Source organism: Pelobates fuscus, chromosome 4 (genome assembly GCF_036172605.1).
Source record: "Pelobates fuscus isolate aPelFus1 chromosome 4, aPelFus1.pri, whole genome shotgun sequence".
NCBI lineage: Eukaryota > Metazoa > Chordata > Amphibia > Anura > Pelobatidae > Pelobates > Pelobates fuscus.
Genome location: NC_086320.1, coordinates 358035443 through 358051151, shown reverse-complemented (window position 1 = coordinate 358051151; position 15709 = coordinate 358035443). Strand labels below are relative to the sequence as shown.

The window sequence follows — 15709 nt, the reverse complement described above, 5'->3', positions numbered from 1 at the left end:
GATTAGCCTTGGATTACCTTTTGGCAGTAGAGGGAGGTGTATGTGGGAAGTTTAACCTGAGCAATTGCTGTCTTCAAATAGATGACGAAGGGCAAGCAATAGCTGAGCTTACTAGCCATATGGTTAAACTAGCGCATGTGCCTACTCAGGTATGGAAAGGGTATAATCCAAGCAGTTGGTTTGGTAGCTGGTATGAGTGGTTTGGAGGGCTTAAGGCAGTGGTAGGTGGAGTCCTACTGATTTTAATGTTGTGTCTACTCCTGCCGTGTCTTATACCCTTAGTAGTTAGGTCTGTGCAAAGCCTGATAGAAAATATAGCAGAGAGGAAGGCTGCTGCACAGATAATGGCAATTTATAAATATAAGGCTCTAGATCAGGGAGAACCAATGCAGGAAGATGAGTGTTGAAGATTCACATCATAAGATAAGTCTGGTCTGGTTCAAGGTAACTTGCGGTGTATGCAAACCAAGGTTAAATGATGCCTCAAGTAATTGTGAAATATCAAGAGGCATCAAAGGGGGGAATGTGGTGGAATCTCTGTAAAAATAAATTTAGTAGGCCGAGATTACCACGTGGCATGTGTACGTGCATATGCTGACGTATCGATCAGTTGGTTGCACGAGGCAAGATACGATCAGTAGTGTACGGAGCATGTGCAAGAATACAGGATGTAGTATTCCCCTCCTCCATTGTGCTGGACAGGCCATGCGGTCAAGCAGGAAGTTAATTCTTATTTGTATTGATTGGTCAAGAGAATGTGCGGGTGGAGCTTAATATGGGAGGAGTTATGTGCCTATATAAGGAGCCTGCACTATTGTCTGGGGCTCAGAACTTGCTGTATTTTGGTGACATTAGTCCCTCTGAGTCCCGATCGGTGATCCAATAAAGAATCTCTTCCTTCCTGAAGAAACCTGTGTCCATCTCTCTGTGCTTTGCTTCCGTCAGTTTCTCCGGTATCAATTATAGGCGAAACGTTGATTTTCTTCTTCCTCAAACTATGTTCAACGCAACGACAGAAAAGGCCGTAGCTTCTTCTATCTATCTCCATGATGATAGGAGGCGCTCAGTTCCAGGATGATTGTGAATACAACAATGTGGATTTTAACATGTCATTTTATTTTACAGCCATTACAAACACATCTTTGCTAAACATTGGGGGAAAAAACTAAACCACATTTAAAAAAATAAAATAATAATAATAATTAAATTACATTTCAGAATATTACAGGGCAGCAGTTTTCCTCAAGGGCCCAGCCTGTATATAGAAAAAGCCCTGCTTCCTCCCTCCTGGTCTGGAACGCCAGTAGAGGAAGTGTGGGCCTCTGCGGCTTCCGTAACATGGAAGGTTCCATTCAGGGAGAGGGGGTGTATTTTTCCTGCATTCCTGGCTGCAGGCGGCTCTCTGGGTTCCTGTTTCCCCCCGCTGCCGCTGTGGGCCGCACACATTCCTGGTAGCAAGGGCCACCCGGTGGGCGGGGCTGAGAGCCGAGCCACCTCCGCCAGCTAAACGCCGGTACCCGACTCCCCCCTCCGCCGCCGGACTCGGATGGTGAATCCCGGGATCCCAGGTAATGGCTGCGGAGTGAACGGCAGCCGCGCTCAGGAGTAACAGCGAATGGTTCCCTCCCCCGTGGGATCCCCGTGACAGGTACCGGCCGGGCTCCTCCATTACCCGCCAATCCCCACCAGCACCGCTCCCCGCGGGCAGCCCACACCGGGGACACCGCTCACCGCCTGGCACACATGGGTAGGCCACAGCCCGGCCCGGCCCGGGACAGGAACCTCCACACCCGGGATCGGAGTCACAGGGGGCAGTGCTGGGTGGCTGTCAGTGGGGGCAGTGCTGGGTGGCTGTCAGTGGGGGCAGTGCTGGGTGGCTGTCAGTGGGGGGCAGTGCTGGGTGGCTGTCAGTGAGGGCAGTGCTGGGTGGCTGTCAGTGGGGGGCAGTGCTGGGTGGCTGTCAGTGAGGGCAGTGCTGGGTGGCTGTCAGTGAGGGCAGTGCTGGGTGGCTGTCAGTGAGGGCAGTGCTGGGTGGCTGTCAGTGGGGGGCAGTGCTGGGTGGCTGTCAGTGGGGGGCAGTGCTGGGTGGCTGTCAGTGAGGGCAGTGCTGGGTGGCTGTCAGTGAGGGCAGTGCTGGGTGGCTGTCAGTGAGGGCAGTGCTGGGTGGCTGTCAGTGAGGGCAGTGCTGGGTGGCTGTCAGTGGGGGGCAGTGCTGGGTGGCTGTCAGTGAGGGCAGTGCTGGGTGGCTGTCAGTGGGGGGCAGTGCTGGGTGGCTGTCAGTGAGGGCAGTGCTGGGTGGCTGTCAGTGAGGGCAGTGCTGGGTGGCTGTCAGTGGGGGGCAGTGCTGGGTGGCTGTCAGTGGGGGGCAGTGCTGGGTGGCTGTCAGTGGGGGGCAGTGCTGGGTGGCTGTCAGTGGGGGGCAGTGCTGGGTGGGGGGCAGTGCTGGGTGGCTGTCAGTGAGGGCAGTGCTGGGTGGCTGTCAGTGAGGGCAGTGCTGGGTGGCTGTCAGTGAGGGCAGTGCTGGGTGGCTGTCGGTGGGGGGCAGTGCTGGGTGGCTGTCAGTGAGGGCAGTGCTGGGTGGCTGTCAGTGGGGGGCAGTGCTGGGTGGCTGTCAGTGAGGGCAGTGCTGGGTGGCTGTCAGTGAGGGCAGTGCTGGGTGGCTGTCAGTGGGGGGCAGTGCTGGGTGGCTGTCAGTGGGGGGCAGTGCTGGGTGGCTGTCAGTGGGGGGCAGTGCTGGGTGGCTGTCAGTGAGGGGCAGTGCTGGGTGGCTGTCAGTGAGGGCAGTGCTGGGTGGCTGTCAGTGAGGGCAGTGCTGGGTGGCTGTCAGTGAGGGCAGTGCTGGGTGGCTGTCAGTGAGGGCAGTGCTGGGTGGCTGTCAGTGAGGGCAGTGCTGGGTGGCTGTCAGTGAGGGCAGTGCTGGGTGGCTGTCAGTGAGGGCAGTGCTGGGTGGCTGTCAGTGAGGGCAGTGCTGGGTGGCTGTCAGTGAGGGCAGTGCTGGGTGGCTGTCAGTGAGGGCAGTGCTGGGTGGCTGTCAGTGAGGGCAGTGCTGGGTGGCTGTCAGTGAGGGCAGTGCTGGGTGGCTGTCAGTGAGGGCAGTGCTGGGTGGCTGTCAGTGAGGGCAGTGCTGGGTGGCTGTCAGTGAGGGCAGTGCTGGGTGGCTGTCAGTGAGGGCAGTGCTGGGTGGCTGTCAGTGAGGGCAGTGCTGGGTGGCTGTCAGTGAGGGCAGTGCTGGGTGGCTGTCAGTGAGGGCAGTGCTGGGTGGCTGTCAGTGAGGGCAGTGCTGGGTGGCTGTCAGTGAGGGCAGTGCTGGGTGGCTGTCAGTGAGGGCAGTGCTGGGTGGCTGTCAGTGAGGGCAGTGCTGGGTGGCTGTCAGTGAGGGCAGTGCTGGGTGGCTGTCAGTGAGGGCAGTGCTGGGTGGCTGTCAGTGAGGGCAGTGCTGGGTGGCTGTCAGTGAGGGCAGTGCTGGGTGGCTGTCAGTGAGGGGCAGTGCTGGGTGGCTGTCAGTGAGGGCAGTGCTGGGTGGCTGTCAGTGGGGGGCAGTGCTGGGTGGCTGTCAGTGAGGGCAGTGCTGGGTGGCTGTCAGTGAGGGCAGTGCTGGGTGGCTGTCAGTGAGGGCAGTGCTGGGTGGCTGTCAGTGAGGGCAGTGCTGGGTGGCTGTCAGTGAGGGCAGTGCTGGGTGGCTGTCAGTGAGGGCAGTGCTGGGTGGCTGTCAGTGGGGGGCAGTGCTGGGTGGCTGTCAGTGAGGGCAGTGCTGGGTGGCTGTCAGTGAGGGCAGTGCTGGGTGGCTGTCAGTGAGGGCAGTGCTGGGTGGCTGTCAGTGAGGACAGTGCTGGGTGGCTGTCAGTGAGGACAGTGCTGGGTGGCTGTCAGTGAGGGCAGTGCTGGGTGGCTGTAAGTGAGGGCAGTGCTGGGTGGCTGTCAGTGAGGGCAGTGCTGGGTGGCTGTCAGTGAGGGCAGTGCTGGGTGGCTGTCAGTGAGGGCAGTGCTGGGTGGCTGTCAGTGAGGGCAGTGCTGGGTGGCTGTCAGTGAGGGCAGTGCTGGGTGGCTGTCAGTGAGGGCAGTGCTGGGTGGCTGTCAGTGAGGGCAGTGCTGGGTGGCTGTCAGTGAGGGCAGTGCTGGGTGGCTGTCAGTGAGGGCAGTGCTGGGTGGCTGTCAGTGAGGGCAGTGCTGGGTGGCTGTCAGTGAGGGCAGTGCTGGGTGGCTGTCAGTGAGGGCAGTGCTGGGTGGCTGCAGTGAGGGCAGTGCTGGGTGTCTGTCAGTGAGGGCAGTGCTGGGTGTCTGTCAGTGAGGGCAGTGCTGGGTGGCTGTCAGTGTGTGGCAGTGCTGGGTGGCTGTCAGTGTGTGGCAGTGCTGGGTGGCTGTCAGTGTGTGGCAGTGCTGGGTGGCTGTCAGTGTGTGGCAGTGCTGGGTGGCTGTCAGTGGGGGGGCAGTGCTGGGTGGCTGTCAGTGGGGGGGCAGTGCTGGGTGGCTGTCAGTGGGGGGGGGCAGTGCTGGGTGGCTGTCAGTGAGGGCAGTGCTGGGTGGCTGTCAGTGAGGGGCAGTGCTGGGTGGCTGTCAGTGAGGGCAGTGCTGGGTGGCTGTCAGTGGGGGGCAGTGCTGGGTGGCTGTCAGTGAGGGCAGTGCTGGGTGGCTGTCAGTGAGGGCAGTGCTGGGTGGCTGTCAGTGAGGGCAGTGCTGGGTGGCTGTCAGTGAGGGCAGTGCTGGGTGGCTGTCAGTGAGGGCAGTGCTGGGTGGCTGTCAGTGAGGGCAGTGCTGGGTGGCTGTCAGTGGGGGGCAGTGCTGGGTGGCTGTCAGTGAGGGCAGTGCTGGGTGGCTGTCAGTGAGGGCAGTGCTGGGTGGCTGTCAGTGAGGGCAGTGCTGGGTGGCTGTCAGTGAGGACAGTGCTGGGTGGCTGTCAGTGAGGACAGTGCTGGGTGGCTGTCAGTGAGGGCAGTGCTGGGTGGCTGTAAGTGAGGGCAGTGCTGGGTGGCTGTCAGTGAGGGCAGTGCTGGGTGGCTGTCAGTGAGGGCAGTGCTGGGTGGCTGTCAGTGAGGGCAGTGCTGGGTGGCTGTCAGTGAGGGCAGTGCTGGGTGGCTGTCAGTGAGGGCAGTGCTGGGTGGCTGTCAGTGAGGGCAGTGCTGGGTGGCTGTCAGTGAGGGCAGTGCTGGGTGGCTGTCAGTGAGGGCAGTGCTGGGTGGCTGTCAGTGAGGGCAGTGCTGGGTGGCTGTCAGTGAGGGCAGTGCTGGGTGGCTGTCAGTGAGGGCAGTGCTGGGTGGCTGCAGTGAGGGCAGTGCTGGGTGTCTGTCAGTGAGGGCAGTGCTGGGTGGCTGTCAGTGTGTGGCAGTGCTGGGTGGCTGTCAGTGTGTGGCAGTGCTGGGTGGCTGTCAGTGTGTGGCAGTGCTGGGTGGCTGTCAGTGTGGGCAGTGCTGGGTGGCTGGCAGTGGGGGGGGCAGTGCTGGGTGGCTGTCAGTGGGGGGGGCAGTGCTGGGTGGCTGTCAGTGGGGGGGGGGCAGTGCTGGGTGGCTGTCAGTGGGGGGGGCAGTGCTGGGTGGCTGTCAGTGGGGGGGGGGCAGTGCTGGGTGGCTGTCAGTGGGGGGGCAGTGCTGGGTGGCTGTCAGTGGGGGGGGCAGTGCTGGGTGGCTGTCAGTGGGGGGGCAGTGCTGGGTGGCTGTCAGTGGGGGGGCAGTGCTGGGTGGTTGTCAGTGGGGGGCAGTGCTGGGTGGTTGTCAGTGAGGGCAGTGCTGGGTGGTTGTCAGTGGGGGCAGTGCTGGGTGGCTGTCAGTGAGGGCAGTGCTGGATTGGGGGGCTGTCAGTGGGAGCCGTGCTGGGTTAGCGGGGAAATTTTAGGATTTGGGGTCTGTCAGTACAGCAATCCTCGGTTGGGGACTGTTAGTAGGAAGGTCTTGGTTTCCTGTCAGGTGGGCAGTGCTGGGTGTTTAGCGACCGTCAGTGTGGTAGAGAAATTTGGAGCTTGTTGGCTTTTTATGGGATCGTTTGGGTCTTGGGACTGTCAGTGAGGGAGTGCTGAATGTGTTTTTTGTAGCATTTATTGGACGAGCATGGGATTGGGCAGTTTGTTGATCATTGTGTTGGCTTCTAGTAATGACAAACCTAGTGAAGACTTGTCGATAAGATGTACTTATAAAAGAAGTCCAGGATATGTAATGGAAGATGTCAAACTTTGGGCTGCTTGCAGCTTTATTATAACACTTAACCATGGGCCGTATCAATCTTGATGTAAATCACTTTTTTTTTTTTTTTTAACGTTTAAACAACTAATTTAGTTGGGGTTTTCCAGACTGTTGACGTTTCAGCTATTCAAGACTATATTACTCCTGTAATTCTTTCACAGCTATGCCCCTGGCATTATAATCTACACAAATAGTGTGCCAAATGGCTAGTTGAGTAAAATGTTGAGATAAACTGACATGGAAAAAAGATTATCAAAGTTTTGCATTTTAGATACAAAGAAGCAAAATAAATGTTCTAACAATCTGGGAAAAAAATTGGGAAGGTTACTAGCCTTAAAAATTGTCGAAAGGTCTGCATGTACATTCAAATGTAGTCCTTAAATCCGTGCACCAGCACCATAACAAGTACAGTGGGCTCTGTGTTTCTGGTGCACCACCTTTATTGTAAGTAGTCAGAATGTTTTCAGCGGCAGGGTTAAAACTAGGGCAACCTTCATTGAGCTTGAGTGGTCTGGGTTCCTATAGTGGTCCTTTAACATTTACAGGGCTAAGGGGATGAGATGAGATGAAGTGGTCTGGATGCCTTTAACCCCTAAATTGCAGATAATTAAGCAGTAAGACTGCAGGGGCATGATCTATACACCAAAACTGCTTAATTAAGCTGAAGTTGTTTTGGTGCTTATAGTGTACTTTTTAAGTATAAATAAAATGTTAAAAGATTGGCCTGGGGTGGGGGGGTGTGGGACCCTCTTTTTCTCCAATCTATTTTATGAGGTGCTGTAACTTGTCAGATTCTGCTTTGGAGACTCTTTATTTACTGAACCCTTCTGGGTACCTGTTTTACAGTAAGGTCACAAGAGAACAAAAAACAACACTTCTATCATAGTTTTGATTGTAACATTTTTTTTACCGAAGTGCAACGAAGAAAAACCAACTCAAAACAGATTCACTTATTCCTGATTATTAAATGTCTACAGTGAGAATTTCAAATTTACAGTCAAAATGGCAGAACTTTCTGTTACCTCTGCTTTCAGTTCAGCTACTATAGCCTTAAAGGGACTCTATGGGCACCCAGACCGCTTCATCTCGCTGACGTGGTCTGGGTGCAGTGTCCTTGTCCCCTTAACCCCTTAAGGACCAAACTTCTGGAATAAAAGGGAATCATGACATGTCACACATGTCATGTGTCCTTAAGGGGTTAAACCTGCAAAGTAAAACACTGCAGTTTTGTAAATAGTGACACTGGCATTAGAAATATACTTTTGTATTACCAAGGCTATAGTGTTCCTTTAAATTTGAAATGTACTTTAAATTCACTTTGAATCCTCACTGTAGTAAATAACCCTTCTAAGATTAGATTTCAGTTATCTTTGGTAGTTATAGGACATATATTGCAAGAAGTGGGTTATGATTTTAAAGATGAGACTACAGTTTAATTAAGTATATATTTGTAGAAAGAGGACACACAAGGGTGTTTAAGTAAGAACATAGTATTTGTTTTTTTTTGTTTCTCATCACTATAACTTTAATTTCACATTCTTTTTTTACCATTTTAGGCATTATCTTCTATCTAGATTGCCCCTCCCCCTTCTTTTCTCCTTTTAAATGCATGTTTAGAAGTAGCAGCTCCATGTAGCCCATTTTATTGCCATCATCATACTACTTCTACAAACCTTTAATAAAGTGACAATGACGACTTAAAGTAAGCCACTGTCACGTCAAGGTGACCCATGTTGGCAAAGATGGAGCAGATAAGGAAGATATGCTGATCTCCCCAAGAGTGAGAATACAAAGCAGGTTTTATGGAGGATATTTTAATGCTGCGGAATATTGCCATAGGTCTCTTGCACATGTTGTGAGATGATGCCTATTCTCACCAGCCACTGAAAATGATGGTGCTTTACTACATTATAGGCGCTGCCTATGTGTTCCTGATAATCTTTGCACAATATCTGCTTTCAGGAAATTATAAGACTTGCTTAGTTTTATCAAATTCCAGGCTGTGCTGGAAGAACGTTCCCTTGATCTATGTAAAACGAGAGCGAAAATCGACAAAACGCACAGAGCTTGTTCCTAAACAACAAATTAAAGAAAGGGACTCTCAGCACTTATTCCAGTATGTGCAAATCTGTCATTATTCCCTGGCAGCATAAATACTAGCCAGGCCCGGAGATCTGCTAATGTAGAAAAAAAAAGATTGATCCAACATTCTGCATTGACAACCACCTTGTGTAATCAGAATGTGGCTTTATTTTCCGGTTTATTATGAAATGCAGTTTGAATCATTCTTAGTTGGTGTGTCAGCCTAAATCACAGTATTCAATTTAGCCACGCTCACACTGCACTATGTCACGACTCAAAGCTGCCAAACCTATTACCAGCCAAAATCCTTGCGTGTCATCGTTGACATTCATTTCACTGCTGGTTCTAGACATTTTTGTTTTGCTGTTTCGTTTTCCCTGCAGACATTGTAATGATATGTTGTGGTTTTCTTCCCTTTTTTTTTTTTAATTCCTTGAGCACAACTGACTAGAACCAAGTGGGATATTTATTTTGTCGTTTAGTCCTGTTACATAGTAAAGTAAACAGTCATAATTGCATAGTTTAATTTTGCTTAGTTTGCTTTTTTTCCCCCCATGGTTACAGAGAAACATGTGTTGTAGTTTTATTTTATGATCCTGTAACTGTGGGGAATTCTTATTGTGTGCTCACACTGTACACATTTTACGTATTTTATATCTACGTTTTCCTTGATTCTATTCTTGTTCTGTTCTAGTTAATTTTCCTTAACAGAACAGAACGTTTGGCCCAATGACAGCTAGTACGAGGACAGATGTTCAGAATAAATGTGATATCTTAAATTGTGAAGCACAAGTGAAAAGGCGCATTGTAAATCATAACTTCATGCTAGCCAAAGATGAATAAAAATGATGAGATTAGTGGGACTGCTCTGCAAAGCAGTCATACAACAGCTGCTATTGGTTTCAAATCCCCAACATTGACGTCCCGAAAACTGGGGCGCAGGGGGAACAGGGGCAGGCGAAATGACGTGACTGAGTTAATGACTCTGCACAAAGGGGTCTGTCCTAATTACTAGTATGAATGCAGGGCAGGCTGCCTGCCAATCAAGTACTTTCTTTATGGTCCTGGTTCCCTGAAGGCTGCGCATGCACATCTAATGATGTGCTTGCGATACTTTTTAGGGACAGTTTCCTGGTGTTCCCAAAAGCGGGGAACCAGGGAGTAAAGAAAGTCCAGCGGAACAGGAGCTGAAAATTTGGATTGGCTCACCAAAATCAGGATAGTTGGCAGGCATGTAGTTAACACATAGTTAAGTTCAGTATTTAGTGAACAGGCTTTGTGCACTGATCGTTAGAGACTCAGCCCAGCTCTCTCCAGATGGAAAAGCTAAGCCCAGGTTGTACATGGCACTTAAAGGAACATTATACAAAGCTATATTGCTAACAATATAGTGTTCCTCTGCCCCCATTCCTTTACAATGCTGAGCTGAGAGTAAGCGGAGGATGAAAGAGTTGTGATGGTGCTTAGAGTGACCCTTTAAGGTTAGAAGCTGATTCAGCAGAACAACTGTTCATCCTCAACGGATGTGCCAAGGGCATTTATCCACTTACACGTTGCTTAGGCTAAATGGTGAGAGCAGGAATTAAGCAGATGTCCGGACACAAGAGTTCATACAAGGCTGGCATCAAACTGTGGTCAAAGTCCAAGATGAACTTTATATCTGATCTATGGCAGGTTACACAGACCGCATTGGCAGACATAGATGACCCAGACAGTAGGGAGGGTGAAGAATAAATAGCCAGATGAGACTGCAGATGTTGCAGGTTTGTAAGCAGATGTCAGACACTGAGGACAGAACAAGCAATGTAAATAGTCAAATATTGTGACAATGAAAAAACACCAGGTCTCTTGTTTGATAAATATTTTTCAGTCTGTTTCTGTCTCTTCCCTCCTGGCTGGCCAAGCATGCTGGTGTTTGTAATTAAACTTATTAAGGCACTACACTAATATCAGAGGTAAAATATCATATATCAGTTGCTTATGCCAAGTATGGCTTCTATGGCAAGCTCTCCTATATTTATCTCTTTAACACCTGTTAAAACATGTCAGGCACTCTGTGCTTTGTGACCTCTTACAGACCATAAAAATTCAGGGACCTTGTCATTCTTATTACTTTCCCACACACTTTATTTATTTATTTTTTAACTCTACAATTGTCAGCTGTAGACTTGTTTGTAGTCGTGTTGTTAGATCGTCAGTGCTTTCTGGGATGCTCTTCACAGCTTCATACTTATGATTAGCACATGAAATGTTTCACCCCATAGTGTGATAGTATTCGTATCTTGCAAGATGAAAATACATTAATTAATGGTGTTTCTTTTGGGATCCATCCTTGGTTAATTGATCTCCATGATACAGCATTTGAAATTATCATATATTGTCCATCGGCATGAAGCTGTTTCTTGTAGACATGTCCGTAAAATTTGGAAACACAACTAACCACTAATAGGTCAGAACTCTTTATAACTCTTTTATACAAATCAGTCAGTGTGTTTTGAGGCCAAAACCTACAGTTGCAAGAAAAAGTATGTGAACCATTTGGAATGATATGGATTTCTGCACAAATTGGTCATAACATGTGATCTGATCATCTAAGTCACAACAATAGACAATCACAGTCTGCTTAAACTAATAACACACAAAGAATGAAATGTTGCCATGTTTTTATTGAACACACCATGTAAACATTCACAGTGCAGGTGGAAAAAGTATGTGAACCCCTAGACTAATTACATCTCCAAGAGCTAATTGGAGTGAGATGTCAGCCAACTGGAGTCCAATCAATGAGATGAGATTGGAGGTGTTGGTTACAGCTGCCCTGCGCTATAAAAAAAACACACACCAGTTCTGGGTTTGCTTTTCACAAGAAGCATTGCCTGATGTGAATGATGCCTCGCACAAAAGAGCTCTCAGAAGACCTACGATTAAGAATTGTTGACTTGCATAAAGCTGGAAAGGGTTATAAAAGTATCTCCAAAAGCCTCGCTGTTCATCAGTCCACGGTAAGACAAATTGTCTATAAATGGAGAAAGTTCAGCACTGCTGCTACTCTCCCTAGGAGTGTCCGTCCTGTAAAGATGACTGCAAGAGCACAGCGCAGACTGCTCAATGAGGTGAAGAAGAATCCTAGAGTGTCAGCTAAAGACTTACAAAAGTCACTGGCAAATGCGAACATCCTGTTAGCGAATCTACAATACGTAAAACACTAAACAAGAATGGATTTCATGGGAGGATACCACAAAGGAAGCCACTGCTGTCCAAACAAAACATTGCTGCACGTTTACAGTTAGCACAAGAGCACCTGGATGTTCCACAGCAGTACTGGCAAAATATTATTTGGACAGATGAAACCAAAGTTGAGTTGTTTGGAAGAAACACACAACACTATGTGTGGTGAAAAAGAGGCACAGCACACCAACATCAAAACCTCATCCCAACTGTGAAGTATGGTGGTGGGGGCATCATGGTTTGGGGCTGCTTTGCTGCGTCAGGGCCTGGACGGATTGCTATCATCGAAGGAAAAATGAATTCCCAAGTTTATCAAGACATTTTGCAGGAGAACTTAAGGCCATCTGTCTACCAGCTGAAGCTCAACAGAAGATGGGTGTTGCAACAGGACAATGACCCAAAGCATAGAAGTAAATCAACAACAGAATGGCTTAAACAGAAGAAGATACACCTTCTGAAGTGGCCCAGTCAGAGTCCTGACCTCAACCCGATTGAGATGCTGTGGCATGACCTCAAGAAAGCGATTCACACCAGACATCCCAAGAATATTGCTGAAACAGTTCTGTAAAGAGGAATGGTCAAGAATTACTCCCGACCGTTGTGCACGTCTGATCTGCAACTACAGGAAACATTTGGTTGAAGTTATTGCTGCCAAAGGAGGTTCAACCAGTTATTAAATCCAAGGGTTCACATACTTTTTCCACCTGCATTGTGAGTGTTTACATGGTGTGTTCAATAAAAACATGGCAACATTTCATTCTTTGTGTGTTATTAGTTTAAGCAGACTGTGATTGTCTATTGTTGTGACTTAGATAATGATCAGATCACATTTTATGACCAATTTGTGCAGAAATCCATATCATTCCAAGGGGTTCACATACATTTTCTTGCAACTGTATAAGCTGACAAATAGAGTTGATGGATTTTTTTTTTTTTTTTTTTTTTATATGTCGGCTATTTTGAAAAAAGCTCAGAGAGACTTTGTGTTTAAATATATTTCTGACTTATTTTCTCCAAAAATAAAGTCGGAAAAAAATATTAAAAAAGCATGACCTCTCTGGACTTCCATAATTCCGACATAACATTTGCAACTCCTTTTTCAGTTTTCCTTGGCTCTTGGTTTAATGAAGAACTCTGTGTGAGATGATATATGTAGTAATTAGAGTGCATGCATGGCTGTCAAGAATTCAATAGGTATCACATTCCAATGTCAAGCACCACACTGGTATGTAGATTGACAGTAATCTGTGAGGTCACCATTAAACAGTGTTTAAGTAAAAGGCCACATGGCTACCAGGTCACACTTCTTTCTCAGACTTTGCACTGTTTTACTGCAGGTGTTGGTGTCATTTTAAAGCAAAATGGAAACTGACTGGGTTATGTATTAAACTGAGAATTCAAAGTGAAATTCAAATTTTAAGGCCAGAATAGGTCAACTGAAAGCATAGTTTTCACAGTTAAGCTATTTCCACCTTCAATTTTAAATTCACTTTGAATTCTCACTGTAGGTGTGCAATTCTCTTAATACTTGGTATACTTGATGATTTTTTTGTTTGTTTTGTTTTTTTTCTGTCCTTTTTTTTTTTTTCTCTCAATTAGTGGTTACTTTTCCAATACAGCTAGTACATTTTATTAAAATTTAAATGCATACTTTGAGAGATTATCATGACGTTTACCATGTTACACTATGCTTATTAAAGGTATACTATATATAGTGTGTTGTATTCCTGGCACTATCGCTTCCCCTGATAATAAAGGGTTAAAAACCTTTTAATTACTTACCTGACCTAGCGCCGATGTCCCTCGGCACTGGGTCGAAGCTCCTCCTCCGTCCCGCAACGAGCGGGCTCTAGTGCGCATTAGACCTCCCCACAGGCAAGCATTGAATCAATGCTCATTTATAGGGAAAAATCTGACATGGAGGTCCTCATGCAGAGTGTGAGGACGTCCAGCGTCAGATACCAGTCCAAAGGTTTATTTCAAACCAAGAAGCCCTCTAGTGACTGTCTGGTAGACAACCACTACAGGCTGACTTAGTGTTGCAATGTAAACATTGCAGTTTCTCTGCAGCTGCAATGTGCAGCACTAAGGGCAATAGGGACACTGTACTCAATGAGCTGAAGTGGTCTGGGTGCCTACAGTGCCCCTGTAAGGCCAGGTCAAGCAAATCTGTGTTCTAAGTGTCTGCACTGTAAAGCAGGCCTTGTAAGGGTTACTTCAACAATTTTTTGGAATGTTTTTATTTCTGTGCATTGTGCCCTATTAGACACTATAATATAGTTCTCTCCCTTTATTAAAAATAAAAAAAAATGCTAAAATATAGTTTAAAACTTACCTTGAATCCAACACCAGGTTGGGGTCTTCCACACCCTGTCCCAACGTCCTATCTTGTCACTGATCGTGGTCCAATAAAATACTTGTCATAGAGAAGTGCTTGATTGGACCAAGAGTGCGCTTTGAGCTTGAGAGGGAGAGACTGGGGTTGGACAAGGGAGGGGGGTGAAATAGGATTTAAAAAAAATAAAATATTAAGTCTATAGGGAGGCAGGAACATTGGGGGGTGGACTTAAATTAAAGCAGGCAGGGGTGTCAATTGCTTCCCCCGGCAGGCTCTACCTGCAGGCAAGAAGCTAATTACATCTAATGCTAGCGAGCAATACATGCTGACGCAAATATTTTTTTGCACAGAATTGACATTTTGCACTCTAGAACAGACTTCCAGGCTGTCAAAGTGTGCCTGAGGTGTAACTAGCCCTCAGCACACACGTGCAAATATTTCAGTATGTTCAGCTTTTTAATCAGAAACTCTACACATACAGACTCCTAACACCATAACCACTTCTAAAAGCAGAAGTGGTCATGGTGATTAAAGTAACACTTTAACCTGGAAGAGCCTTAACGGCGAAATGCGCGTCGGGACGTTCATAGAGTATTGAGTTTTTCTGACATTATCAGCTATACTCTTCATTTTTAATTGTAATTTAAATTTTCTTATTTCTTATTTTTTGTTACTGGAAGATTATCACCATCAGAGGGGGGAGAAGGGTACTCAGAATTTTGCTAAGGGGTGCCCTCAAAGGCACAACAGAGTAGGGAATTTTCACTCATTGCAGGATACGATAGCCACTCTGTACCTTTACTGAGACAATATATAGCTCTCCTCCGGACTGAATAGTATAGTTTATATTATCAAATGTAACAGATATACGTTACATCTTGTTACATTTAAGTTACATACAATTGTATTGTAGTATTGTGCTAAATTCATTTTTCTCTATGTGTAACAATTTGTTGCTTTTTCGTTCTATGTACACACTTCTTATACAGCTTCTATATACATATTTTTCCTTCCTATTGGTTAAAGGACCACTCTAGTGCCAGGAAAACATACTCGTTTTCCTGGCACTAGAGTGCCCTGAGGGTGCCCCCACCCTCAGGGACCCAATCCTGCCGGGCTCTGGAAAGGGGAAAGTGTTTAAAACTTACTTTTTTCCAGCGGTGGGCGGAGAGCTCTCCTCCTCCGATCCTCCTCTTCTCCTCCCCGTCGTCTGAATGCGCACGCGCGGCAAGAGCTGCGCGCGCATTCAGCCGGTCACATAGGAAAGCATTCATAATGCTTTCCTATGGACGCTTGCGTGCTCTCACTGTGAAAATCACAGTGAGAATCACGCAAGCGCCTCTAGCGGCTGTCAATGAGACAGCCACTAGAGGAAGTAGGGGAAGGCTTAACCCATTCACAAACATAGCAGTTTCTCTGAAACTGCTATGTTTATGAAAAAATGGGTTAACCCTAGAAGGACCTGGCACCCAGACCACTTCATTAAGCTGAAGTGGTCTGGGTGCCTAGAGTGGTCCTTTAATATAGGATATTCTTAATAATTTTATATATATATATATATTAATTTTTTCAATCTATTATTATTTTCTTGTGGGTATTTTCTGCTGATATGCAGTTAATTTATGATCAGATATTTAAACTAATTTATTAAAAGTTAAGTTTTATTTGATTTACTTTGGGGTTACTCCTTGCCATCGAGGGTTTACCTTCTAAACGGTTTCCCTAGGTGTTCTCTCCTTGTTCTTACCATTAACATTTTAACCTGTTTCGTGAGAATTATCTTTCTTTATAAAACAAATCTGCCTATATATATTGCATTGGATTTCATTGAAATTCGAGGACAGTCAAAAGAAAACCATAAAACAAAATAATTACCACTTTAAATTATGTA

General features: G+C 47.5%; 1 protein-coding gene across 3 annotated transcripts in view; it reads left to right on the top strand.

The window, feature by feature from the left end:
* The first annotated feature begins 1426 nt into the window (after nt 1–1426).
* CUL2 (cullin 2) overlaps nt 1427–15709 on the top strand; it is a 58651-nt gene continuing 44368 nt past the window's right edge. The window contains exon 1 of one of the 3 annotated variants that reach the window (XM_063452639.1): nt 1427–1568. The gene's annotated coding sequence lies outside the window, so the exon portion shown is untranslated. Of the gene's footprint in view, nt 1649–1671; nt 1748–15709 lie in introns of those variants that run through there. The other 2 variants (XM_063452637.1, XM_063452638.1) reach the window with 2 other exon arrangements.